A 27,795-nucleotide genomic window follows, 5' to 3' on the forward strand; every position below is an offset into this window, starting at 1 on the left:
TTTGAAGATAAATAAAATGTTCGAAGATAGAGATTAATATTTAGAAGTTCTTTTATCAAGGAACATTCAAAGCGTTCTCTTTCCTACGAGTTACAGCTTTTCATAAAGATAGAGATATAACATGTAGGTATGACTTGTGAAGAAGAATAGTGTATGGAGATTAGAAAATTATATCATATATGTACACCAACAACCATGTATGAAGAGGAGAATTGATATATATGATCAAGGGAGATTTATGAGAAGGGTACATGCAAGGAAGTTAAGTAGCAAAAAAAATTCCTACACTAACCTTGAGATGAGGGTAATACAAAAAAATTCACATATCTTTACAACTATTATAGAAAATTAACAGAGATAAACATAAATAGTATGCATACCACAACACAATGATTTACGTGGGGAAAACCCTTTTGAGAGAAAAACCCTACACTCAAAAAGTCACCCAACATATTATTCAAAAATCAACAAATTACAATATACTTGCAAAGCAAGCTTCTTATAGGAGTATCGCCAACGAAGATCTAGAATCACCTGAACAGACTCTTCATATACATCACAATACCCAACCATAATACAATGCCCTCTTAAAACATTAATACCAGAATGCTCAAACCAAATACTGGAATAGCAATTAAACCAATTAAGCATAAACAATAATCAAAGAATAAATACCATCCACATGACACCAATATTTATACATTGAAAACTCGGTAAAGGGAAAAACCATGGTGGGAATCCTACCCACGGTCAGATAATACTTCTGCAATAAGTATGTGAATTACAATCGAGGGGCCTACACTTGCAGGAAGGCCAACAGCCTAGAGCACACTGCTCAACACAAAAGGAGTCTCACTGACTACATAGAAATCTAGACTACAATCCAGAATAATGAATGAACTGCAAAGATAGCATCTCCTATGCCTGAGTATAGTTCTGGTTAAGCTCAATACCGGAAGACAAAATCCTCTTACATAAACACAACTTGATCTCCAATGATCGACCAGATCCTCAACCTGAATGATATTACATTATTCGCACATTACATATCCATATCTCATTCCCATGACCATATATGATCTACAATGAGATCGTGCATCATATATATACAAACCCTCGACCATAAACAATCAAGTCGACCACCAAACAATAAACCAATTACATAATTACAAAACATGTCGGCCTTAGACCAAACAAATAGCATCCAACCCATAAGACATCCTGGAAACACATCGAGAGATCCAATCCACACATTACATTAAGTCGGTCCATAACCTAGATCAATTGTTACCCAATATAGGTCGACATGCTAAAGCAATGATCTCCATCTGCCAAGTCTCGAACATGATCACCATCGGCATCCTAAAACCATACCAAAAGCTGCACCAACACCACTTATGCATGTCATCAAATATCTTCATCAAATCTCTACTAGTGAAACCCTTGTCGGAACCACAAACCAAGCTTCCAAGCGAACAGGATAGCATCTGATCACCAAACCAAAACCAGCTAACTGAATATGAACATGAGTAGCATGAATAAGCAAATTCCATAACCAAATCATACTAGAGCATACCGGATCATGCCAGATCCAATCCAACCAGAAACCACACAACCTACCGAGACCAGAAGGGTGTCGGTAAAGCATCCAAAATAGCTAGTGTTGACATCAATGCAACACATAATCAATTCCTCCAAATGGCCAACACTTAGTTAGATTGATCACACTTTGACTATCACAATAAATTATCCTCACACCTTGTTTTATTCTAATATTTGAAAACAAACTCTTTAGCCAAATGGCTTCTTTGCAAGCATGACTAGCTGCCATATAATTTGCTCCAGCAGTGGACAAAGTAACCACAACTTGTCACTTACTCATCTAACTAATTACACCAGTAAATAAAGTAAACACATAAGCCTACTAGATACTTTGAGGTACCCTTCAAATATTTGAAGAACCTTTTAACTACATCCCAATGAACTCTACCAGGATTAGACATATATCTGGAATGAATTCCCACCGCTTGGGCAATGTCTGATATAGTGCAAACCATAGCATACATCAAAATTTCAACTACACTTTGGTAAGGCACTCTACTCATGTCTTCCAGCTCTAATGGGGATATAGGACACTTTGAAATAAATAACTTTGTTCCAACTATAAAGGGAACACATAATGGTCTACAATCCTGCATGTTAAACCTTTGTAAAACTAAATTCACATACTTATTATAGGCTAGCCAAAGATTTCTATTCACTCTATATAGATTTCAAATTTCCATTCCAAGAATGGTTTTGATAATCCAACATCTTTCATCTCGAACTTAGCAACACGTTGAAACTTTAGTTTTGAAATTATAACTTTCTCTTTACCAATGAAAAACATATCATCAACATATAACACAACATATAGAAAATGATCACCATCATATTTATAATAAACACGGTGATTTGATTTAGAATACACATATCCCAAGCTTAACACATATGTATCAAATTTTTGGCACCACATCCTAAGTCTATGTTTGAGGCCATATGAATATTTCTTCAATTTACAAACCAAATTACTTTTACCTTTTATCACATAGTGTTCTTGTTGTGTCAAATAAATATCCTTCTCTAAATCATCATGAAGGAAAGCAATTTTCACATCCATTTGTTCAACTTCTAAATCATAAGCAACATCAATAGAAAGCAAAAGTGTAATTGATGTCATTTTTGCAAGAAGAGAAAATATTTCACTACAATCAACACCCTCAACTTGATAGTATCCTTTCGAAACAAACCTTGCTATGTACTTCTCAATACCTCTATCTACATCAATCATTTTCTTGAACACTCATTTGCAACCAATAAGTTTTCGTCCAAGCAAAGGTACAAGATCTCATGTATCATTCTTTTTCAAAACTATCATTTCTTCACCAATAGCAATCTTCCAAGATTCTACATCATTCATACCTAATAGTTTGTAATCCATCCACCCTCGTCCATTCCCAAGGAATATAATTTCTTCCTCAAGAAAATTTGATTCTGTAAAGATTTGGCTTGATACATCTCACCAAGCTTATTCCATAGCTTCTTGTAGAGATCTCTTAATGGACATTGATTAGAACAATTTGTTAAACACAATTTGAATAGACCATTGGCTTTACAATGACAAATTATACATAAAATGTGGCTTCGAGGACACTGCCCCTGAAATCCCTTGCTAGGACGTTTAGCCTTCACACCCCCTGTCAAGAGGGTCATCCCCCTCAAATCCCGTTGTAGGGGTACCCCTCGTGCTCATTTATCAATAGTAACATTTTATTATTGCAAGGTTGAGACACCATTTTCCTAACAGTACATATATTTATGGTAGAATAATAACAAAAGTACATGCAAATATTAAAAAGAATATATGCAAACATAAAAGTACATGAAAATATACAGAGGAATATATGTAGATATAAAAGAGGAATAAATGCAAACATAAAAGTGATGTATGTGTAGATATAAATGACATGTATATCCAGACATAGAAGAATGAAGTGAATTGAATATTTGGTTAAGAATAGTTAAGAGACATATTAAAGTGTTATGACCATTGAAGAGTTAATAAAGATATTCAAAGAGGAGAAATCAATAGAAGATATATCAATTATGTAGAATATTTTTAGAAATATCCATCATCTATTGAAGGTGCAACATCGAAGAAGGTGGAACCTAGTTTTATTTTGGAAGTAGGTGTTTCCTAAAGGAATGATTGGTGTCTCCCACTAAGTTGGTGCCTACAAATTTAAGAGATTAGTGTCTCCTATGGGTTGGTACCTATAAATTCATAAGAAGACTTAAATATATAAGAAATACTATGCAATGGTTTTCTCCCAAAAGGGTTTCCACATAAATCTCTTATTCGTCTTGTGTTGCATAATTGTTACATATTATATTGTTATTGTGTAATAAATATGCTTTTAGTATTAATTTTAAGAAAGTAAAGATTGTTGTACTAAAAAATTGTGAAAAAATATTAAAAATGATATTCATATGAAAATAAAAATAAGTAACAAAATTAAAAATTAAAATATTTTTAATTTTTTAATGTAATATTTTTCATATTTATTGTCTTATTATTTAAAGATGTGGCTTAAGTTTGACATTTCTCTTCATTTCTGGTCTATTTGGCTGACCTCACTAAATTCCATGCTGTAACTATGACTCTACTTTTTCACCCTCAGTTTATGTTATTTTTGGTTTGTAGCAGTCTATTCCTCTACATTGTCGAGTATCATTAAACAGTTCCCTTTCTATTATGGAAGTAAAAAAAACTCACAAATGCCTCCTTGTGGAAAAAGATAGGATTTCTCAATGGAATACATGTTGAATATTCGTTTCAAATTATCTAGATATATAATTTGCCTTTCCTAGCAGGTTACTGTTGTCTAAAATTCACACACCACTGAAAATTTTCAGTTTGTTGTGAATGACTGGACACTATGGCAGAACGGGCTCACTCCACAGATCTGTAGGCGATATGATGATCTGTTGTGCTGACAACAAACTGGTGCTACCGATTTGATAAAGAATCATGGTGCCTCAAATACAAAATTGTGAAGGAAACGACAAACATAGTTAAAGATTATTGAGGTCCAACACAAAAAATTCGATAATTATGGTGCGGCATGCTTGAGCGATATGTTCAACTGTATAATGTGAAACCTAAAATTTCAATCCACCATTGAGACATTGAAGCATAGCAAACAGTAGCGCTATAGAAGTATAGGGAATGTTAATACCTATGATGCAGCCATGATGAAATGTAAATATGATGTAATCATTTTCAATGAAAAGAAGCGATTGAAGACTCCCATGCTATTGACCAAGGCGCTAATAATCGTTTGGGGAATTAATCAGCAAAACAAAAGTATAAGAATTTTTCAAAATATCGGAAAAAAAATCAGATTTACAAAAAAAAAGGTAAAAAATTGTCGAAAAACAATCAAAAACTACTTTTTTATATAAATTTTAGGGCATTTCCATAGCATAAAGATATTGTAGGCAAATAAAATAGACACTTGAATACATGAATTGCAAGAAATAGATTTTCGTTGTTTATATTCATATCACCGATTACGTTGCACAAAATATACTACACCATAAATAATATCTAGATGCTGATAGATGTCAAAATGTCAATTACAATATAGTTTGTGATTTTGAACAAAGTCAACTTGTAAACTAAGTATAAAATTCCAAAATATCAAATGTAGGCAATGACATGGTAGAGGGGGCCTGATGATGAAGCTCTCGGGTGAGAACCTGTCCTAATTCGTTCAACCCATTGAGGACCAAAGTTGGCTTGCCTCATGATATCAAAATTTTCAGTCTCAAGCGGACGATTAGCAAAAACATCATCATCATCATCAGCAGCATCAATCAACTCACACTCTGGATATATCTCATCGAGGTCAATTGGCAAGCCTTCCTCAATAGTTCCTGATTTTGCCCATGTAGAAATTAGTGTTTTCCCTACAAGTGAAAAACACAACGAATAGTGAATACAATTTCAAAAACTGCAACTATATATTAATATTCTCACCTTGAGCTTTCCTTATCTTCGAGCGGAAGTTGTAATGAACAAATACCAAGTCATTCATCTGGTGTTGTGATAGGCAGTTGCGTTTCTTGAAATGTACGTGTTCAAAAACACTTCAATTATGCTCACAAGTTGATGAATTGCATGGTTGGCTCAAAATGCGCACTGCCATCCACCTTAAATTTGGTATTTCGTCTCCAAAAGAAGCCCACCATGCAGTTGAAAAACACATTAGATGGAGATGATATTGTAAGACTAAGAATATCTTATAATCTTAACAAATTTAATGAGCATGTTGACAAAATAAAGAGATTCTCAAAAGTTTATAGAGTCTACCCGGTTGAATGGTCTTTCTGCTTTGTATAGCAGCCCTAGAAGAGAGAAAACCCTTAGAATGTTTGTACACTTCCAACTCTATCGTAGCCACATCAAATTTTTTCAAGTTAAGAAACATTTTTTCCATCCACTTGAAGAAGCCTTGTTTGATCTCAGCATCAAGTTCCATGAAGCCAGTCTTATAGAATAACAAAGGATTGAACAAGTATCCCGCAGCATGGAGTGGTGTGTATTTGTCCATCCCATCTCCTATCAATTATGTCTCACAATGGCATATACCTATCCTGTTATTTTCCAACTTACTCCTTATCACCTCCTTGGCCCTATCCATGGCCTCATACACATATCCCATGGGGGGTTTTTCCCCATCCACTAGTCTCAAGACTTTTACTAAAGACTTTGAAAATTATACAATCTATTCAATTAATTCCCATAAGGTGGTAGAATACATATACTCTACCACTGCTATGCCATTTGCTTGAGTTGTGAAGCCACACTCCATCCACTCAGCTGAAACAAACATTCACCTCAAATTACCTTTTTGTTCACATAATGTTTGTAATGCAAGGAAATATGTTGCAAATCTTGTCACCCCTCGTCGAACTAGCTCCTTGCCTCCTGTGAAAGAGCACATTATAGCCAAAACTCTCATGTGATTATAAACAAATTTGGTAACCTTGTGAGCCTTCTGAAATGCCGCCTTAACCCATTCAATTTTTCCAAGTCCTCTAGGGTTAGATCAAAGCAATATGTTGCACATGGTGTAAAAAACATGGAAGGGTATTTATATGTCAGAAGTCTCCCTGCAACAACACAAGCAACAGCATTGTCTGTGGTAAATTGAACCACATTTTGTGGCCCTACATCCGTAACTACCACATCATACATCTCAAACAATGCATTTGTGGATTTCATCATATTAAATGCATCCACAGATTTCAAAAAAAAAAGTGTCAATCTCACAAGAGACAGACAAGTTAATGAGAGTTTGGTTCCTTCTATATGTCCAACCATCTGACATGATACTACAACCAGTTCTAGCCCATTGTAATCAATGTTGTTTAACATCTTGAACATCCTCTACTGCATCTTTCAGCATACCGACCCTCAATGACTCATAAGATGGGGTTTGAAACCTAGGTCCTATAGCTGAAATAGCATCTACCATGGGTTGCCAATATGGATTTCTAGAAGCATGGAATGTCACGTGAGAGGAGTACCAAAAATTACCAATTGCCTTCTTTGCTTGTTCAGTGACAGTTTTCCTCCATCATGTACTCTCCAAAGTGGTTTGTGATCCTGGTGTAGTACGGGGTTGGAAGAAAGTATTAATGTTTCCTCCACATGTGTTTGGTCCATGTGCTATAGAATTAGGTGTTGACCCACATTCCCTGAAACTCCCATCTTCGCCATCCGCCTCACCCAAATGGTTCGTCTTGGGATTTGCAGAACTAGAACCTAGTTCAACCCCAATTCTTGTCTTTTTGGCCTTACTCTCATCAATCTTGTCAAGAGATTGCTTTGCCTAATGCGAGATATCTGCAGGGCATGCTTTGCATATCACGATGTTATTTCCTCATTTTTTGGAAACATGCCATTTGAAACGATAAATTCCACCACTGATCTCTTATAGACACCAATTGCACTTGACCTTCGTGCAACCAGGAACTACTATGCAATGTGTCTATGCAAAGTCTTTTTGACGTGGCATTGTGATCAAGAATCAGTTCTGCAAAAACATTTTAGTTCAGTCTTTCAACAATTTCAATTGATAGTTTTAAAGATATGAGTTTTTATGACTACAATTAAATGTTCTGAGCGGACTAAGAAAAAGATAAAAGGTCTCATTTGCTAGACTAAGAATGGCAAAACATTTTTGTCTTGGTGTGAAAGTCTCTCAAATTCCATGGCTATGAAAAAGAAAGTTCTTGGCAGCTTTCTAAAGTTTTAAACAATTAATTAGGAAGCGATTCTATCCAATGTGTCATAAGGAAGAAAAGGGTATGAAATGTCTTAAGCAAAAAGAAATTCAAAGCATAAAAGAATACACTAGCAAATTTTGTAGAAGGGATATAGTTCAAATGGGTTAAGATGTGTAAGAATAAGTACAAATGAAATATATCGATGTGATGGATGGAGAAGCATTGTTGAACATTAAGTTCTATGTCAACGGTATTAAGGTTGATTCTTTGTTTGATTCATGGTCACAAACTAACTTTGATTGCACAAAGTTGATGGACTTGCTTTGGAAACTTTTTAGCCTTAAGCCCTATGGTTTGGGTTGGATTAAGAAAGACAAACAAATACTAGTTGATAAGCAGTGTAGATTGGAATTTGCTATTGGTTCTAAACTTGATGGGATTGTGATAGATGCAGCTCTTGTGAATATTTGTGTTGTCTTGGTCCTTGGGCAGCTCCTACCACTACCAGTATGACTGAAAGGTCTCTTCTCTAGGAGAGGGAATAGATAATGGGTCATCAACAATGATAAATTTTCATTTATATGTTCTCTTCATGGCAAGAGAAAATCTTTTTGAGTTACTGAAAATAGGCAGTGTAATAAAAATAGGACTTTAAATCTGTTATTTTCTTTAATCTAGCATTTTCTTTGATGCACACGATAATATGAGATCAATACCAGTTCTATTTTAACAGATTAAAAAAATAGAACTAAGTTTCAACTAAATAGATCTATATCAGTTCTATTTCAACTAACAATCTAGAAAATAGAACTAATATCATTTTCTCTAATGATTAAAATATATATTATTAAACAAAAATTTCAACTAAATAGAAACTAAACTGTTACTGCTGAAAGAATATATATTATTAAACAAAAATTTCTTTCAGCAATAACAATACTTATTTCATACAATTCCACAATTTTAGTAAACAAAATTTCTTAATAAACAAAAAAATTGATAAAAAGAAAAATACTGTAAAAAAATTGATAAAAAGAATATATATTAATAAACAAAAATTTATTTCAACAGTAACAATATTTTAGTTACTAAACTGTAAAAAAAAAATTCATACAATTCCACGATTTTAATAAACAAAAATTTTGATAACAAGAAAAATAAAAACCTGTGCTTGCTGCTGCTCCTGCGAAATTTTTTGACTGGGTTGACTGATTTTTTCCGATTATTTGAGGGAAAAAATCAGGAATCTTCCCAACTCCCGATTAATTGCGTATAATCGCGATTTTTTTTGCAGATTGTTGCTTCTATGTGTATCGACTATCTGATCACTAAACCATTTTATATTGAAGTAGAACGCTTTAAACCAGACTATATGATGATTCCTCATATCCTTTTGAAAAACTTGCAAGGATTTCCTGCTTTTCTTCTCATCAAAATATCGACAAGTATTTGCGTCCTCTTGATATCCAAAGTTTGAGCATGCATGATGCTGCTACATTCAGAATAAAGAAGACGATATCTATATTTCTTTAAAGCACTACATAAGATTTTAATGAAAGATCCCAAACAAAAAATATCATCAAGAAACTATTAATATTGGATAACTTGTGAAAGGTTTGTGCTCTACAATGAAAGATATGCATTTTGAAGCCATGGCAAGCAGTTTGAGTAACATATAACAATGTGCGGGCTTAAAGTTTTGGTTCAAGCCAGCTATTCTTTTACTTCCCAATAGTGTATGACCTCCACATTATAATTATATAGTATGCAATTTTTGCCCAACAGTTGCTGGGAAGTAACTACAAATCTTTCATATGCAGGAAGCATAGTCATTTTAATTCTACAAGGCATAACTTTGATAGAACTGGTTATGCAGTCATATATTTAGTAAGTTATATAAGAGGATAATTTGTGAAAGGTTTGTGCTCTACAATGAAAGATATGCATTTTGAAGCCATGGCAAGCAGTTTGAGTAACATATAACAATGTGCGGGCTTAAAGTTTTGGTTCAAGCCAGCTATTCCTTTACTTCCCAATAGTGTATGACCTCCACATTATAATTATATAGTATGCAATTTTCGCCCAACAGTTGTAAGGAAGTAACTACAAATCTTTCATATGCAGGAAGCATAGTCATTTTAATTCTATAAGGCATAACTTTGATAGAACTGGTTATGCAGTCATATATTTAGCAAGTTATATAAGAGGCACTGATGCTCTCTTTTTTTTCTTATATAACTTAATATATGGTTGAATAGCTACTTTCCAACCTTGATCACATTAATACATAATACATATAGAGAAACAACTTGGATAGCAGATTGTATGACTGAAAAGAGAAAGATGTTGAAATTGAGATTAATATAAAAACAATAGGTTATCTATGCTTGAGAAAGAAGAAAAAAATCTTCAAGAGCAGATTGCATGACTGAAAAGAGAAAGATGTTGAAATTGAGACTAAGATAAAAACAATATGTCATCTATGCTTAAGAAAGAAGAAAAAACATCTTGAAGAGCAGATTATATGATTGAAGAAAGAAAGATCTTGAAGTTGAGACCAAGATAAAAACAAGTCATCCATGACGTCCAAAATTACTAAAGTTGGTAAATGGTTCAGAAGATACAATAGCTAAAAATAGAAGATTAATAAGAGATAACCATAGAAGAAAAATAATAAAGGTACATAAGAAAATTAGAGCATTATGCAACTAAAAAATAGAAATGAAGGGGAAACAAGAGCCTCCAAAGCATGTATCAGTGAATAGTGGAATGAAATCTAGTTGAATATCCCTATGTCTAAAATGGCAGAATCGTTTCACTGTGAAAGATGTAATAATGTTTGCCAACTAGTATCCAAGGTCGGAAAGGCCATCTGGAAAATCCTAGGAATGTTAGAAAATTTAAATCCCCAAATTAAAACACAAACCACTGAGACTGCTGCCCGGTTTGCCAATCAACTGGCAAAGCACAAAATGTAAATAAAACCCAAATCCAAACTAATGGGATACAGGCAAATTCCTTTTCTATAAAATCATTAAAAACAACATTTACAAAAATAATTTTTACAATACTAATTATAAATTATCTGCAATGATCTGGAGCTGCAACCAATCACACACACAGACAATCTGGAGCTGCTCAGAACTCCTTCCTCTGTTCACCTGGAGTTTTACACTGACTTCTTCTTCTGGCTGGAGTTATCTGCTACCCACTGCACACTGCACACTTCTTCACAAATACAGTTGCTACTGCAACCAAAAAATAATTCCTCTGCTCAATTCAGAACTGCTGTTCAAATTCTTCCACAGACCAGTTGTCTGTTGCAACATTTGGAACTTATACAGTTGGTGATCTTGTAATGAAAACCTTCTATATTCTGTACTTCAAATCAGATGACCATGTTTGGGATCTCCAAACCAGTGTAGCAGGCATTACTGGCATCTAATTACGACGCAATTATTGGGAAGTGTACTTTAAGGCCATATCAATTGTTATGCCCTGCACTAAACTCATTAAAGTTGATTTTAATCTTCTTGAACTAAGAGCAAGGTTAAAGTCCATAGCAGCAAAAATCTTTTGGGGAAAAAATCAGCAAGCTATAAGTATAAGATTTTTTTAAATAATCAGGAATCAAACAGCAAAAAATCAGATTTGAAAAAAAATCTAAAAATGTTGTAAAAGAGACAAAAACTACTTTTTTTTAAAAAATTTAACGACATTTTTATAGCATAGAGATATAAAGAGCAAATAAAATAGAGAGTTTAGCCCATTAATTGTCCAAATGAACTAAAAGATTATTTGGTAAGTTGTATATGAAGCTCATAAAGTTATTGCTAAGTTAACAATAAAACAATTGAATGATATCGGGAATCCGGAAAAAATCGGCAATAAATCGGCAAAATTATCGAACATTTGAAAATATATAATTTCTTAAAATATTCTGAAAAAACACATGCATACACTAAATTTATAGAACACAATAGCATATTACTGATTTCCATCATAAATAAATCATAGTTTGAGTCAAATACATACCATATAGCAAAGTGATATACCAAAAAACAAGTTCAAGTTCTAAATAGTAAATAGTAAAATGCATTTGAGTCAAATACATATTGTAGAGTCTAGACCACAAAACAAATCAATCTGTGAAGTCTAAATACATATTAAGTTCATGGTTTCATATCATTGAAAACTGGAAATCAAAGATTACGTCTACGACTAAAGCTCAAAAAACTGTGTTGCCGTTGAGTGGGTGCTGAAGTAGATGGTGTTGCAGCAGCTGCTGGTGGTGAGGAATCTGCCTCTTCTGGATCAGCAAACTATCTCCCGCCTCCTCACGTTCTGCCGCCTATTCAGTTGCCTCCCTCTCCATCTCATCTAACTGATCGTCAGTGATAAATGCATCCACATCAATATCACCAATAGCACCATCAGGTTCAGCAATCCAATCAGCTGTGTATAGATCAATCTCATCAATGTCAAGTGCGTCATATGAATTGTTCCCTTGTACCCTCTTTTCATGCAATCGAAGGTTGTACCACACATATACAGGGTCATTCAAGCGCTTTTGAGTCAACCTATTGCGCTTTTTTGTGTGAATGGCCTCAAAGACACTCCAGTTGTGCTCACAACTAGAAGCACTACAAGGCTGAGATAATATGCGGATTGCAAGATTTTGAAGATTAGGCATTGTGGCACCATAATCTTCCCACCACAGATCTACAAGCATACAAATTGGCATTTATAACTTGGTAAAGATTTTTATAAACTTAAAGATTGAAATAAATGGAAAAATAGATTTAAGAGCACATTTTTTTGTACCTGGCAGCAAGGTGTCTCTCTTACGAATACCAATAGGTGAAGAAAACAATGGCCCATCTTCCTTCTTGTACCTCTGCAACTCATCAACAATGAGGTCTTGAATATTTTCATCAGGAACCAACCTCTGAATACATGTGTCAAGGCCAAGTTGAACCTCCTCATCTATTTTGAAATTGTGGGAGTAAAAGAACTTGGGGTTCAAATAGTAAGCAACAGCATGGATATGTTGGTGGAGTTATCGGTTCCACCTTTGATCAATTATGCGTCATATGGGTTCATATTTGGTCTTGTCTGACCCATACAAGTGTTGAATTGCCTCTTTGGCCTTATCCATGGCCTCATATAGATACCCTATGGGATTTTTATCCCCATCCACCATCCGTAGAACCCTCACCAACGGCTCTGACAACTAGACATGACAAATTTGACAAAAATCAGCAATGTGTAATATTAGAAAATTAAAAAATAAATTATCAATTGAAATTTGAGCTTTGAACACTTACATTGATGATCTCCTCCACAAGTTTGGCAAATCTATCATCAAAAACAACCTTCTCTACTTCAGGCTTCCTACAATAAGGGCTCTCCAACCATCTTTCACTCACAAACATCCTCTTCAGGTTGGGCAATGCATGTAATATGCTTTTCAAGTTGAGGTAATTCGTGGCAAAACGTGTGACTCCTGAACGCACAAGATCCTTACCATCAGTGTGTTGTCTCATAAGCTCCAAGACCCATGTGTGGTTGTAGATGTACTTTGTGATTTCCCTTCCATCTTCAAGTTAATGTTACATTCATGTTGTTAATTTCCATAATTCATTAACAAGAGCAAAAATGAATAAGTGCGTTTGACCAGATGACCCATGTTTTTCCACCATGTGGTAAATGACTAAGTTTTAATGCAAATTTGTGTGTCCAAATGAAGTTTGAATTTCCACCAGAGGAAAAATGAGTGAAACAAAGTGAAATGTGGACGAGTTTGTGTGTCCCAACAGATGTCGATTTTCCACTAAGGGGTTTTTTCATAAGTTTTGACGAGATTTTTGAGTCCTAATGAAGGGTGAATCTCCCCTTGAAGATAATTTGCACTGATCAAATATATGAGTCCATATGGGGATCAATATTCCACCCAAGGAATGGAAATGGAGTTAATAATGAAAATTTAATATCCAGATGGGCATCAATTTTCCCATGCAAGATCAGGTGGACTTTTTAAGAGGAAAATCAATGTGATTTTAATGACGAATCAATCCCCATGGACAGCGATTTTCTCACCATTGCATTTGGTGGGTGAACAAAGTTGATGCAACATTAAATTTTTACAATTCCAATACAAGTCGACCTTCCCTTGTGGCTGGAAACACATTTTATTTGTCGCACACTCACTGTGTGGCGACTTTGTAAGACAAAATATTGAATAAAAGACCAGAGCCAACAATCATTATAATATTGTTAAGTGGTTGATTCAATGTTTGGAGAGCTAAAGATTGTAGCTTGGAGTTAACCATTGCCAGAAGGTGCGATTTTTATGCCTAAAGTGTCAAGGGCACAATCGCTCCAGGTGAAGGAAGTGTGCCATGGTTGTGACCATTTCCAACCATTAAAAGGTGATTCACAGAGGTGTTCTCAGACTTCAAGGAGGGGAAATCAAACCTAGAACACTATTATAGACATAAGGATTCCTCATTTTCTGATCTTAAGGAGTGTATCCAGACATTGTACTAAGAAAACCAGATCTGACAGAACATATTAGACATCAAAATCGGTCATTTTTTGAGTATTGATAAGTGTATTCGGGCATCAAACCAAGAAATTCAAACCTGGAACAGTGTTTTGGGCATCAAGCTACATCATTTGTTGAGTCTTCAAGAGTGTATTCAGACTTAAGCCATCAAAATCAGACCTAACCTAAGTCTAAAAATCAGAACCTTAGCTAATTCTGGAAAATTACTCAAATCACCTATCACAAGTTGGGACAAAGGTTGTGTTGATGTGTCTTTTGTACACGACCAAACATAGAATAAAATACCTAAAGGTACCTTATCCTCTCTTGAACAAAGTTTCCCAACTGCTGAAGATCTCGCCGAAGGATCAATCGGAGTAACTCCAAGGTTCTGATATGTAGGTTCTCTACGTGTGGATAAGCTCTTGCGGTATGATGTGATTTTGTTGGAATCACAAGGGGACTTACATTCGATGACCTGAGCATTTGATTTGCTTTGGATATCACTGGAACGTGGGTCTTTATTGATCCTTGATTTTTTTAAAAGGGAAAAGGATAAGGGTTGGAGAAGGATCTAATTCTAACACTAAGAACGTAAGAGCAATGAATGACCTTTGATGAAATTCTAACTAAGTCTTGCTTTGACATCCTAGGATCATCTCCACAAGATTAATGCGATCTTCTAAGGAAAGCTTTATGATGTTTAGATCACCGCTACAAGCATGGACACCATCAGGTTGATGAATATCAATGAAGAAGTGATAATTGAAGTTAAGCTTAAGCTGAATGATTCCAGTTGACTACACAAGGCAAGTCTGCAATCAACAAACCACTAATAGTATGGATATACGAATTTCACTGTTGATCATACAAATTTCTTCCATTCACCTAATAACATGAAATCAAATTTGAGAAGTATAGAGACCATGCAAATTGTTGAACCGACCCATAGAATTCACCATTTCTTCAATGAAGTTTACAAGTCTTTTGCAACAATATCTTGGCAACAATCCTTGCCTTCTCTTTCTACTCTACTCTAAAATGCTATCTCTATCTCTTTTTGCTAATTCCTAACTATTAACTAATCTCTAACTATTAACTATTAACCTTTACAAATGAGGAGCCAGGGCTTTATATAGAGAACCCTTTACAAACAGACGGCTCTAATTGACTTAGAACCAATGGCTAGGATTACAAGATAGAAACCCTAATTAGGGTTTGTTACAATAAACTTCCTTAGCCAATTAAAAATGGCAAGGGTAGGTACACCGAAGTTTGTGCCGCCTCTGATAAATTAGGTACATTGAATCTGGTCATGCTGACGTGGACCAATCCAACCGGAGGAATGATGACTGGGATGCCACCTTGTCTAACGCTTGTGACTTGGTTGATCCTTTTATGTCTCTAACGTGATGAATGATGTACTTCCTTTGCTTGATGAGGCTTCCTTATTGTCAAGCCTTCCTTCTCTAGTAGCATATCTCGCCCTGAAGTGTTGTAGTTTTCCAACGTTTCAAAACACCTTGAGTACATCTTTGTGCTTTTGGAATGTCCTTGATGAGGATGGACTGGAATAGGTCGTCCTTGTCTAGGCTTAATCTTCTTTTATCTGCAAAATAAACCAAAGGATGATTAAGCACATATGACATATTCATTTCAACATAGCATTTTCCACCTTAAATCATTAATGAGAAGACATCAAAATGGAATTTTGCTCAATATCCTCTCCAAGGACAGGCCCTATAAAAATTTCGCTCTGGACCCTTTGGAAGGGTCCGGAGTGAAATTTGCATTTTAGCTCGAATTTCATCATTTCTTCACTCCAAAATGCCTCCAAGACAAGCATATGCTATCCTTCTCTTCACCAAAGCCTAGGAATCCACAACTTGACTTTCATCATGAGCAAATTAGGTGAAATTGAGAATTTCGCTCTGGACCCTTTGGAAGGGTCAGGAGCGAAATTCTTGATTTTGACTTGATCCCTCATTTCCTTCATTCCAATTCACCTTACACAAGGCAAGAATACCTCGCTCCACCTTCAACCATGCCATAGGAATCAATGTTTTGGCTTCACACAAGGAGAAAATAGGTGTTTTGAGGAATTTCGCTCTAGAAGGGTCAGGAGCGAAATTCTCCTTTTAGGTTGATTTCTCTTACTTAGCTCCATTCTTCTCACTTTGTCCTACCTTGACTCTCTATTTGGACCCTTCTCTCAACATGACAAAACTTGCTTGACCCTCAAAATGGCTAGAAAGGAGAATTTCGCTAAAAATCATGGCTAGGGACAGGACCTATTTAGGATTTCGCTCTCGACCCTTTGGAAGGGTCAAGAGCGAAATTCTTATCCTAGCTCAAAATCTTCATTCTTGGTGGCCATAACCCATTCAAGGACAATCCTAAGGGCATCCATGAACTTATCTCACCTTGAACAAGGCTTGTTTTGACACAAATTTTGGAAGATAGAATAGGTTTTAGGATTTTCGCTCTGGACCCTTTGGAAGGGTCAGGAGCGAAATCCTTGCCCTTGAGCTCATTCATTCAATCTTCCACTTCAATTCACCTCAAAGGTCAAGTAAACGTTACTCCATTCCTATCTAGGCCATAAAAACCAAAAATTTGACTTGTTATGAAGGGGAAATAGGTGTTCTTAGGAATTTCGCTCTGGACCCTTTGGAAGGGTTAGGAGCGAAATTCTAGTTTTTGCTCAATTGCTTCAAATTTGTTGATTACTAGCAACTCAAAGTCATGCTTAAGGACATCTCCAATCCTAATCCACCCTGACCCACACTTGGCTTGGCACAAAATTGAGAAAAAAGGGGAGGTTTTGAGGAATTTCACTCTAGACCCTTTGGAAGGGTCAGGAGCGAAATCCACACTCTAGGCTTGACTCTTCATCTTTTCAACTCCAATCTTCCTTGCAAGGCAAAAATACACCACTCCACTTGCATCCATTCCATAAGAATCAATGTCTTGACCTCATCCAAGATGAAAATAGGAGTTTTCAAAAATTTCACTTTGGACCCTTTGGAAGGTCAGGAGCGAAATTTCTATTTTAGGCTAAAATCATTCACATTTGGTGATCACTCCCTAAGGCAAAAACATGTCAATCCACCTTCCAACATGCCTTAGAAACTAATAACTTGGCCAAAACAAGGAAGAAAATGAGGTCTATGGGGATTTTCGCTCTAGACCCTTTGGAAGGGTCAAGAGCGAAATCCACATTCTTGGTTGGTTTTCCACTTCCTTCATCCAATTCTCCTTCAAACTTGATCAAATTCAAGCTCCTTTCTCCACATTTAAGTGAATCCACCATCAAACTAGCTCAAAACAAGGTCGTTTTCATCATTTTAGGCAAGACAGGGGGTCAAACTGAGGATTTCGCTCTAGACCTAGGCCAAGGACAGGACCTATAGGGAATTTCGCTCTGGACCCTTTGGAAGGGTCAGGAGCTAAATTCTCCTTTTGGGTTGATTTCTACCACTTCATCGCCTCAAACGTCTTCTCAAAGGCAAATATGCATCAAAGCCTCCTCAACCATGCCTCAAAAATCTAAAACTTGGCCATATCAAAGAGCAAATAGAGGAAAAGTGAATTTCACTCTAGACCCTTTGGAAGGGTCAAGAGCGAAATTCCCATTTTAGGCTCATTTTCACCCTTTTCCTCCCTTCTTTGGCTTGGATATAACTTATTAGGCCTCTCCTGATCATCCTCTAGTCCAAGTTAGCATTCACTTCAAGGTTTTGTGAAGAAAAAAGGGTCTCATATGAATTTTGCTCTGGACCCTTTGGAAGGGTCAAGAGCGAAATTCCTCCTTATGCTCAAATCCTGACTTCATTTTCATATTTCTTCACTCCAAGTAAGTGTTTTTCCCTCAATAATGCCTGGGAATGAGTTAGTTCTAAGTTTGGATCAAAGTAGAATGTCCTATAGAGGAATTCGCTCTAGACCCTTTGGAAGGGTCAGGAGCGAAATTGGAATTCGCTTTGGACCCTTTGTAAGGGTCATGAGCAAAATTTGACATTTTGGTCTCTCCGTCAGGATTTATACTTTAAGTTATATTCCATATATACTGTCAGGATGTTTGAGAGTGGTTTCAAACCTCCAAAAGTTATAATGCAAAATCTAGTTTTTGGAGGATTCTTCAATTTTCCAGACAGTCAAATTTCAGGATTAGGATGACATTCTAGACAGCCAAATTTTAGGACATTTGAAGATCAGGATGACATCCCAGACTTCATCACTCACCAATTTGACCTAACTCAGATCTTCAAAGATGATATTCACTCACCAAGCTTTATTGACCTCCTGAAACTCAAACAAGACACTATTAGCAACAAGAGCAAGACTAGGCCTAAGGGAGACTTTCAAAGAAACCCTAACTTGGAGCACATGCTGACTCCCCCTGGCTCAAGCAAAGCCTACCATCCTAGTGATCCCTCTGGCAACACTCAAAATGCAAAGGCTAATAGACAAAACCCTAAAAGACCTAGAAAACAAACCCCAGAAAGAAAAAAAGTAGGGGTCCCCACTTGCAATGAGGCGATGTGTGAATACGTCACAACAGGTTGGAACAAAGGTCCCTATGAGGTTCTATTTTCCACTCAAGGTTCAATGACAAAATAGTCCCTATGACCAGCGATTTCCCACCGAGGAAGACTCAGATTACCATGAGATCGATTCCCATGGGATTTTATGGGATTTTATTTTCTATTAAAGGGCAAAGATATTAAAGGTCGAAAGAGGATCGATTTCCCATTCTCATATGGTGAATGGATTGATGGTGCTCTCATTCATAGGTGTTTGATTCAACATACGGGGATACCAAGGGCTCAACACTTCAAAGTAACAAATGATGAAGGATCAGCTCCAAGATGACTCTACAAGCACATTGCAAGGACAACATCACAAATGCGAATGAGGAAGATCAGCATTTCAGGGATTGAAAGTGGATTCTGAGACAAGGATTTCCAAAGGCAAAGATGAGGACTAGCTCAAACATGAAAACTTCACCATGATAGTGAACAAATGAGGGAAAGAAAAATCCAAAACATGAGCACATGGGATTCCACATTATGAAGTAGGAGCTACATCAAAGGATCTCAAAGTCAATGAATGTTAAGGAGGAAATTGTTCAAGGCAAATTCCCTAACATGAGGATGAAATGCAAAGCATCACAAGGAACTCCAAACATCATGAAGAACGTTCAAGGCAAATTGATTAAGTCTACACGGCAAGTTGAGGTGGCATCCCAATCACCATTCGTCCAATCAAAAGGGTTCCAAGTTAGCATTCATTCAAGGGGTAATAGATGACATGTGGCACTACATCAAATATTATTTATCTTACCTATCCTCATCTCTTGTTGGCCAATGTAAACGTGGTTGTAACAAACCCTAATTAGGGTTTTATCTTGTAATCTTGGCCCTTGATTGTGAATCGATCTGAGCCATTCATTGTAATGAGACCTCTATAAAAGGCTCAATGCTCTCATTTGTAAAGGTGAATAGTTGAAGAACTAGAGATTAGGAGAGTAGATAGATTAGAAATTAGAGTAGAAATAGATTAGGAGAGAAGGAAAGATTGTTGCCAAGATCTTGTTGCAAGAGACTATTGTTTTTTATTGAAGTTATAGTGAATTTTGTATGTTGATTCAACATCTTGCATGGTCTCTACTTCTTATTTGCTTTCATGTTGATTAGATGAATGAAAGAGAATTGTGAATGATTAATGGTGAAATTCATTTATCCATACCACTAGTGACTTGTTGATTGTCAGTTTGCTTTGTGTGGTCAACCAGAATCCTTAAATGAGCTTAACTTCAATTTCTATTTACACCTTGATATGCATTGCCTTCATGGTATCCTTGTTGTTAATAGTGATTTGAACATCACGTGCTTACCTTAGAAGATAGCACTAGCTTTGTGGAGTTGTTTGTTGATGGTGAAGAAGAGCTTAGTTGAGTTTTACCTAATCATCCATTCTCTTACATTCCTAGGATTATATTTGTCTTCCTAAACCCCTTCCCCTTTTGTCTCTTTTTTTTTCAATTCAAGTTAGTTTAGGAGAAGAAGCATCACAAGATTGTGATATCAGATGATCAAGTTCCACTAGCATTCAAGCATTCATGTACAACATGACGCAGAGCATGGTGGGGTTCAAAGGGGTTCAAAGATACAAAGAACTAATTTTTTTTAGATCACCCAAAACACCCATAAACTTTCTTCAATGAAACATGGTTCTCAAGGCAAAAATGACACCACAGATGGAATTAAGGCCCAAGTCATTTACTGAACCTTTAATACACCTTGCACTCACCAAAATTGCAATATCTTGAGGAAAACTTAATCAAACCACATGAAACCAACTTTGTAAGAAATTAGATTCAAATTACTTTCACATACAATCAATGAGGAGTGGGCTCTTATCCGTACAAGGCCATACAATGGCTTGGAGCAAAGCAGAATGTTGGGAAAATGCAGAAAACTAAATGTTTTTTATTCAATAACTTCTCAAAACTTTACATTCCACTTCTACCCTAACTCCTCACGACCTTTCATGAGCTATTTGAACATACTTAAACCCATTCCCAGCTGTTGGTAATTGTCCAACCAACTTCCACATAACTTTTCAATTGATGGCCTTTCATATTCCCAATTTTGACATTTTTTGCAATATGACAATTTTGCAAGATTTCACAATATTTGAGAACTTGACCCCACAATCACCTAGAAACCTAATCAAATGACTCAAATGCATTAGACATGGTCCCAAATATGACTTCATTACAAACAAAGTTCAAAAATTACAAAGTTGCCTCATGGAGGCATGCAATCCACATGGTGTCTTGCACCACAACGTAAGTCCCCTTGTGATTCCAGCATTATCACATCAAACCATTGAGCTTGTCCACACATGAAGACCTGACATTACATTAGGAACCTTGGATTCCTCCAATTGATCACATGGTTTAGAATTTGGGAAGATTTTGTTAAAGAGAGGATAAGATACCTTGGTATTTTATTTTATGTTTGAGGTGCATAAAAAACACATCAACAAGTAGGAGTAAAGAACAAATTATGTTGACGTCAATTTTCATTGACTATTTAGAACCTTTCCTTAAAAGTGCCATGAGTCTATATGTAGAGAGAAGAATGTATGATGGCATGATATGATGCTACGCTTATATGAATATCCATGTTCAACTTTAATTTCATTCACTGCGGTAATACATGACTAATAAGTATTCACTATAGCTTGTGATAAGTAGAGGATTATCCTTGTGAGCAAATTATGCAATTTTGCCCATAGCTTCAATGAACTCTGGCATTCATAATATTAAATGAAAGTTATAGGGTTGACAAAACAATATAATGATAAAAGCATTGACAAGTGCCTTCGACTGATAATAACCATGTGTCGAACCTCTAAGGACGAGTGATAACCCTATGCTAAACCTTCGAGGACTTATTCCTTAAGTGTTATAGAGTTATCCTTCTATTAAATTGATGGATGTTTATTTCAAGTACTCTAATTAAAGGATAGATCTGAGATATGTGCTCAAAGACAGATCAACTCTTTTACAATTTCTTCATGAATCATTGAGTAAACAAGGTCTATGTGGGTTGGCAAAGAGACGACATGAAGATAAACAAGAGTTCTCAAATGATTGAGATAATAATAATAACGCAATTGTAGTCACTATATGACCTATTATAATACAAGTATTCAAATAGAACTCTAACCCTACAAGGAGGTCTACATACTTGTAGCCTTAAGCATACTATATCAATATACACATCATCAATCGCCATGCTGAACTACAAATGAACAAAATAGAAGTTTGCACAAGCTTATGTACAATGGCACTAAAAAAAAAACACAGGCAATGCAACCCTTCGAAGGATCTTTCACCACCTCAGTTATGCCAATCTAAGGGAGTTTCCATTCCCAAATATCAAATAGGTAACCTACACAAACCTTAGGCGCCACAAAGCTCATAAACACAAGAGATGTCAAATAGTCGATGCCAAACAATGAGGCTCATCCCCTATTCATTCCTTTCCTCACATGGATCAGCCTCCCTTCTAGAAGATTCCCTTTTATTAAATAATATTTAATTGTACTTCAGAAAATATTAAAATATCTTTATAATATAAAGTGCAATTGACTTCACATGTGACATCCTACGTGAGAATACATTATCTCACCAAAAATCATATAAAAATGAAATGTGAAGCAACAAGCAACTGCCCAAGCGCTCCTCTTATCGACTCCTTGGCCTACGAGAATCAATAGGCCAAACTCCTTTGTGAACTAATCCTCATAAAAATGGGGACATTACAATCCTCCCTCCCTGAAATTGCTTGTCCCCAAGCAATCTTAGCCGCAAAGAAAAACTCTACTCCACCTAGATCCCAAATAACTCTGTAGAGTGGCTAGAAAGATACTGAACCATGTACAACGAGCAGTCTATCAAACAAAATGATCCCTAGATCCCAATACAATCTGAATTCATAACCATCTGTTGTAAATAAGGACATCTGGAAGCACTAGCTAAACCCTCCTGGATGTGATAACTGTTATCAATGAAGCCTGCACCCTCTACTAAAGCTGTGAACTACAACTACCTATTGAAACATGGGAGCACTTCGAGGTTGTGGGTAACCTAAAGACTGAAGTGGACCTCCAGAGTAAGTTGGTTCTTTTCAAATTCTTCACCTAAACTTAACGATTTGTTGAGAAAAGAGAAGAAGGAGAACATAAAATGAAACTACTAACTAACAGGTGATACACCAAAATGGATACCAGAAAACTTGGACAAACTGATTAACACACGAAATAACCAAAAATATAAGGAAACCTTGCACAAATCAGAAAATTTATAACCTCTGCATCAACACTTCATAAGAAGGATGAAAAAATAATAATCTCAGCAGGAGAAAAGATGTTTTCTCACAAACTGAGGTTACCCTTACAACTGGCACAACCTATGACTTGCAAATAAATAGAAAAACTCTTGCATAAAGGTGCTAACAGCAACACAATCACAAGGATGAAGATATCACTTGAAATTGCATTAGGACTAAGCACACAAAAACAAGAAATCTAAGAAGGCAAAATATGTATTATTATCAAAAGGTGTTACAAAGCTTATCAAAACTGTTCTGAAAACTGGTTACAAACTCCTTCATTTCTGCAGAGAGAACTCAAAAAATTACAATCTGCTAGAAGCAAAAGGTAAGAACCCTTGAAAAAGTGAAGTTCTGCAATATATATGCTTTCCAAAAAGAAGATAATGAATACAGTATCCCACCTCTCTTGGGCGAGCAAAAACAAAAACCCACCTTCAAAAGACCTGAAACAGGTCTGAAAGGGAGAAACCTGGGCCAAAACTCAAGCCAACCCATACTGCAACCATAAAGCTCTTAAAAGCACCATAAATGGCCCCAAAATATCATCTGACAGGCCTGCAAGCCTTCATAAATGCTAAAAATATCTCTTTGACTTCACAATTAAATGAGAAAAATATCTCATAAAGTGATTTAAAATTCATTACTTAATTAAATATTTGTTTAATTTCATTTTTACCTTTAAAGTCAAAATTTAATAACATGAAAATAATTAAGTTATTTATCAAAGTGATTAAATTCACTTTAACAAGTAATTTATCATTTTTATTTATTAAAATTTTATAAATGCAATAAGAAAACATTTGTTAAAGTGATGAATCTTAAATCACTTTAGTAAACATTTTTCTTATTGTAATTATTAAATATTTAACTTTAAATGTAAATATGAAATTAAAAAGGGGCATTAAGTAATAAATTTAAATCATTTTAATAAATATTTATTTCATTTAATGCTTAAACTTCATATTTATTAAGTGACTTATTTTTATCACTTAATAAATATTTACATCACTTTAAAACATATATTATTAAGTGATAAAGATAAGTCACTTAATAAATATGGGCAAGGGAGATGCAAAAATAAAGAAATTCGACCCCCTTGCATTTTCACGGGGATGAAACATATGCAGAAAAGAAAAAATTAAATAAGGCAAAAGAAAAGCCTTAGGCCTTCGATGCATATTTAGGAAAAATGAAAAACCTAAAGGCTATCATTTCTTCCTTATCACTTTGCATTTGATGTATCTCTTTCTCTGTTGTCGTGAAGCTTCACCTGGGCGCCGCCATGGGGTAGGGTTTGAAACTTTCTGGAAGAAGTCATAGAAAAGAAGGGCACATTTGTAATATTTTGCACCCTCTTTTGTCGCTAGGCGTGATTTTCACACTTCTGGGCGAACTTCACTGATGTATTGGGTGCCACCATGAGGGTTATGCCACACTCTGAGGGTTTTTTGAAATTCTGGAAATGATTTAGATCTTTCCAAGTGCATATACTGAGGCATTTCATTTTTTATTTTCTGCTGTAGTGTGATTTTCTCTGGCCGCCATTGTATTTTAAGGGTAAAAGGTGTGATTTTTCTGTGATATGCGGCGAGGCTGTCTTCTAAGAACGAAAAAAAAAGAACTGCAGGTCCTTCCGCCATTAATGGCTGCTACAGGTGCATATTCTCTTAGTTGTTTACATAGAAATTTGATTTTTTTGAACAATTATAAGGACTGAAAATAGTGGAAAAAGTTGCAAACCCTCCTTTAGCTTTTTCTAAATTTGTACTAAGGTGCGTATTCAAAGATGCATCTTCTTGTTGATTGTAGCTGCATATGAATCTGGCTTTGTAACTGAAAATTGATTGATTTTATGAAAGTATTTTCCATAAAAGTTGTTTTTCTGAAAAATATCTTTGAAAATATTGATTTTTCTGAAACTATGAATTGCTATGGGGCTCTTGCGTGTGGTTCTGTTTTTTCTCCTTTTGAACCTATGCTTCTAGGTGCTGCCATGTCTGATTTGAAAAAATAATCTCGATTTTCCTCCATTTCGCCGTTATTGACTGAAAATTATAAACATTTGTGTCCTCTATAGATCTCATTTCATTCCCGGATCAAAAAATAATATCACAACTGGAACTGCAATTGATAGAAATAGTTGTGATCACTTCTCTTGTAGGCTTCCAGCACACCACTTATCATCCTTTGATGCATCACAAATAATTTCCTCTTATAAGCTGAAAATTCAGTTGTATAAAGTCTGTATATTGTTATCCATCTTGGAGTATTTGATATATGGTTATGACTGTAACCATTTTTTAACACTGTCAAAGGAGGCCTCTAGAACTATGTATTCTCTTGCCTGCACAAAACTCATGATACAACCTTCATATTTCATATTGCTCTCTATGACTTCGTACCAGGCCTATCACTTACTTATCACAGTGACTGTTGTTATACATTGTGACTGGATCTGCACTTATTTTCCTTGACTGCAAATTTTTATACACTTGTCTTTGTGATGAATACATCTCTCTTTTAAATGTTATTGATGAAAAGATAAAACTCTGTCAAACCTATGACAGTCAAACGGATTGCCATCTTTAAGCAGTAGGGCTGCACTAAAGCTGCTCATATTCGCATGGATACATCTTTCACTTTTATCTTAGAATATATTATCATATGTTTGCTCTTTGATGCCTCCCTATTCCTTTGGGACTGCACCTATTGACTGCATTCTTCGTGCTATTGTGGCTGACTTATGATTGGGGACTGATATAGGATAGTTGTCATTCTGTTGTTTGGAAACCATTAATGCCCTACATCTTTTCATGACCCTTAAAAGATATTAACTATCCTTTGGAAGAGAGTTGTCCCCTTGGCAACAAAGCTTCAAAACTTTATTCACTGTTGTTCTGAGCTACCTTTTGACAAAGATCTTATTTGTTGTTATTGGCTTTGACCTCTAGAAAAGTAGCTTTCTGGAGGAAATAATGGCATCTCTCTGATATTGGCACATTAAATGATAAGCTTTATTTCCTCATGATAATCATGCAATCATCTTTGTCAAAATAATTCTCCCTAATATCACAACATGTTGGGCTCAACCATTGTGGGAGCCCGTTTTAACCCACATGCTGAAAATGAACATAATCAAACCTGTAGCTGCACATGAACCAAAAATATTAGAAATTATATGCCTATGTATGATGATTTTCTTGATCTCTCTTGGACACCTAGAATATGCATTTCCTTTCTTTGCACATCAAGACTGACTTATACATGTATAAGTGAATGCTCATGGATAGTGTATGACCTTTCATTGCTTAGAACACAGTTCTAACTTATTGCCTATTGAATCATGCAGGAAAAAGGAGCATTGAGGACCTGGGAAGCAAGGAGGAGCTGGATGATACCAGCATATTTATGGATCAGCCAACAAGCGCCAGTCATTCAGGCAATGACTGGTCACCCTCTAGACATGCATTTTTAGCATTTACTTATTCATGGATAATTTAGCTTTCATGTGCATCATGCATATTGAATGAACATGGTCAGTCTCACGGCTTATTGTGTGAGACATGCATTCTATCATTTTAATAGAGATTACATTCTTTCCGAAAGACTTTCCTAATCTTTCTATGCTTCGTACATTTATATCAATGAAATGATTTTACTTTGCAATCTTTGTTTTTTGCATTCTTTTGAGGTTATTTCATTTGTAATGAAATGCAACATAGAGAGGCCATTAAATACCATTGCTCAAAGAAAAAACTTAGTGGCTCTACCTGATTGAGCCTTGTTGACGTGTATTTTGTACACTATCAATCACAGAATAAAATACCCAAGGGTACCTTATCCTCTCTTGAATAAAGCCTCTGAATGCTGAAGATATCGCGAAAAGGATCAATCAGGGTGACTTCAAGGTTCTTTGCTGTAGGATCTCTGCGTGTGGATAAGCTCTCTATGGTATGATGTGATTTGCTGGAATCACAAGGGGACTTACACTTGATGAATGAACTTCTGATTTGCTTTGAATATTGCTGGAACACAGGATCTTACTGCCTTAGATTTGAAAAAAAGGAAAAAAGATGAGGGCGAGGAAAGGATCTAATCCTAACACTAAGAATGTAAGAGCAATGAATGATCTTTGATGAAATTCTAACTAAGTCTTGTTTTGACATCCCAGGACCATCTCCACAAGGTTAGTGCGATCTTCAAAGGAAAGCTTTATGATGTTCAAATCATCACTACAGGCATAGACACCATCAGGCTGATGCATATCAATGAAGAAGCGACAATTGAATTTAAGCTTAAGCTGAGTGATTCCGGCTGACTACACAAGGCAAGTCTGCAATCAACAAACTGCTAGTAGTATGGATATACGAATTTCACCATCAATCAAGCACATTTCTTCCACTCATCTAATAACAGGAAATCAAATATGAGAAGTATAGAGACCATGCAAATTGTCGAATCGACCCATAAATTTCACCATTTCTTCAATGAAGTTACAAG

Source organism: Cryptomeria japonica, chromosome 10 (assembly GCF_030272615.1).
Source record: "Cryptomeria japonica chromosome 10, Sugi_1.0, whole genome shotgun sequence".
NCBI classification, from domain to species: domain Eukaryota; kingdom Viridiplantae; phylum Streptophyta; class Pinopsida; order Cupressales; family Cupressaceae; genus Cryptomeria; species Cryptomeria japonica.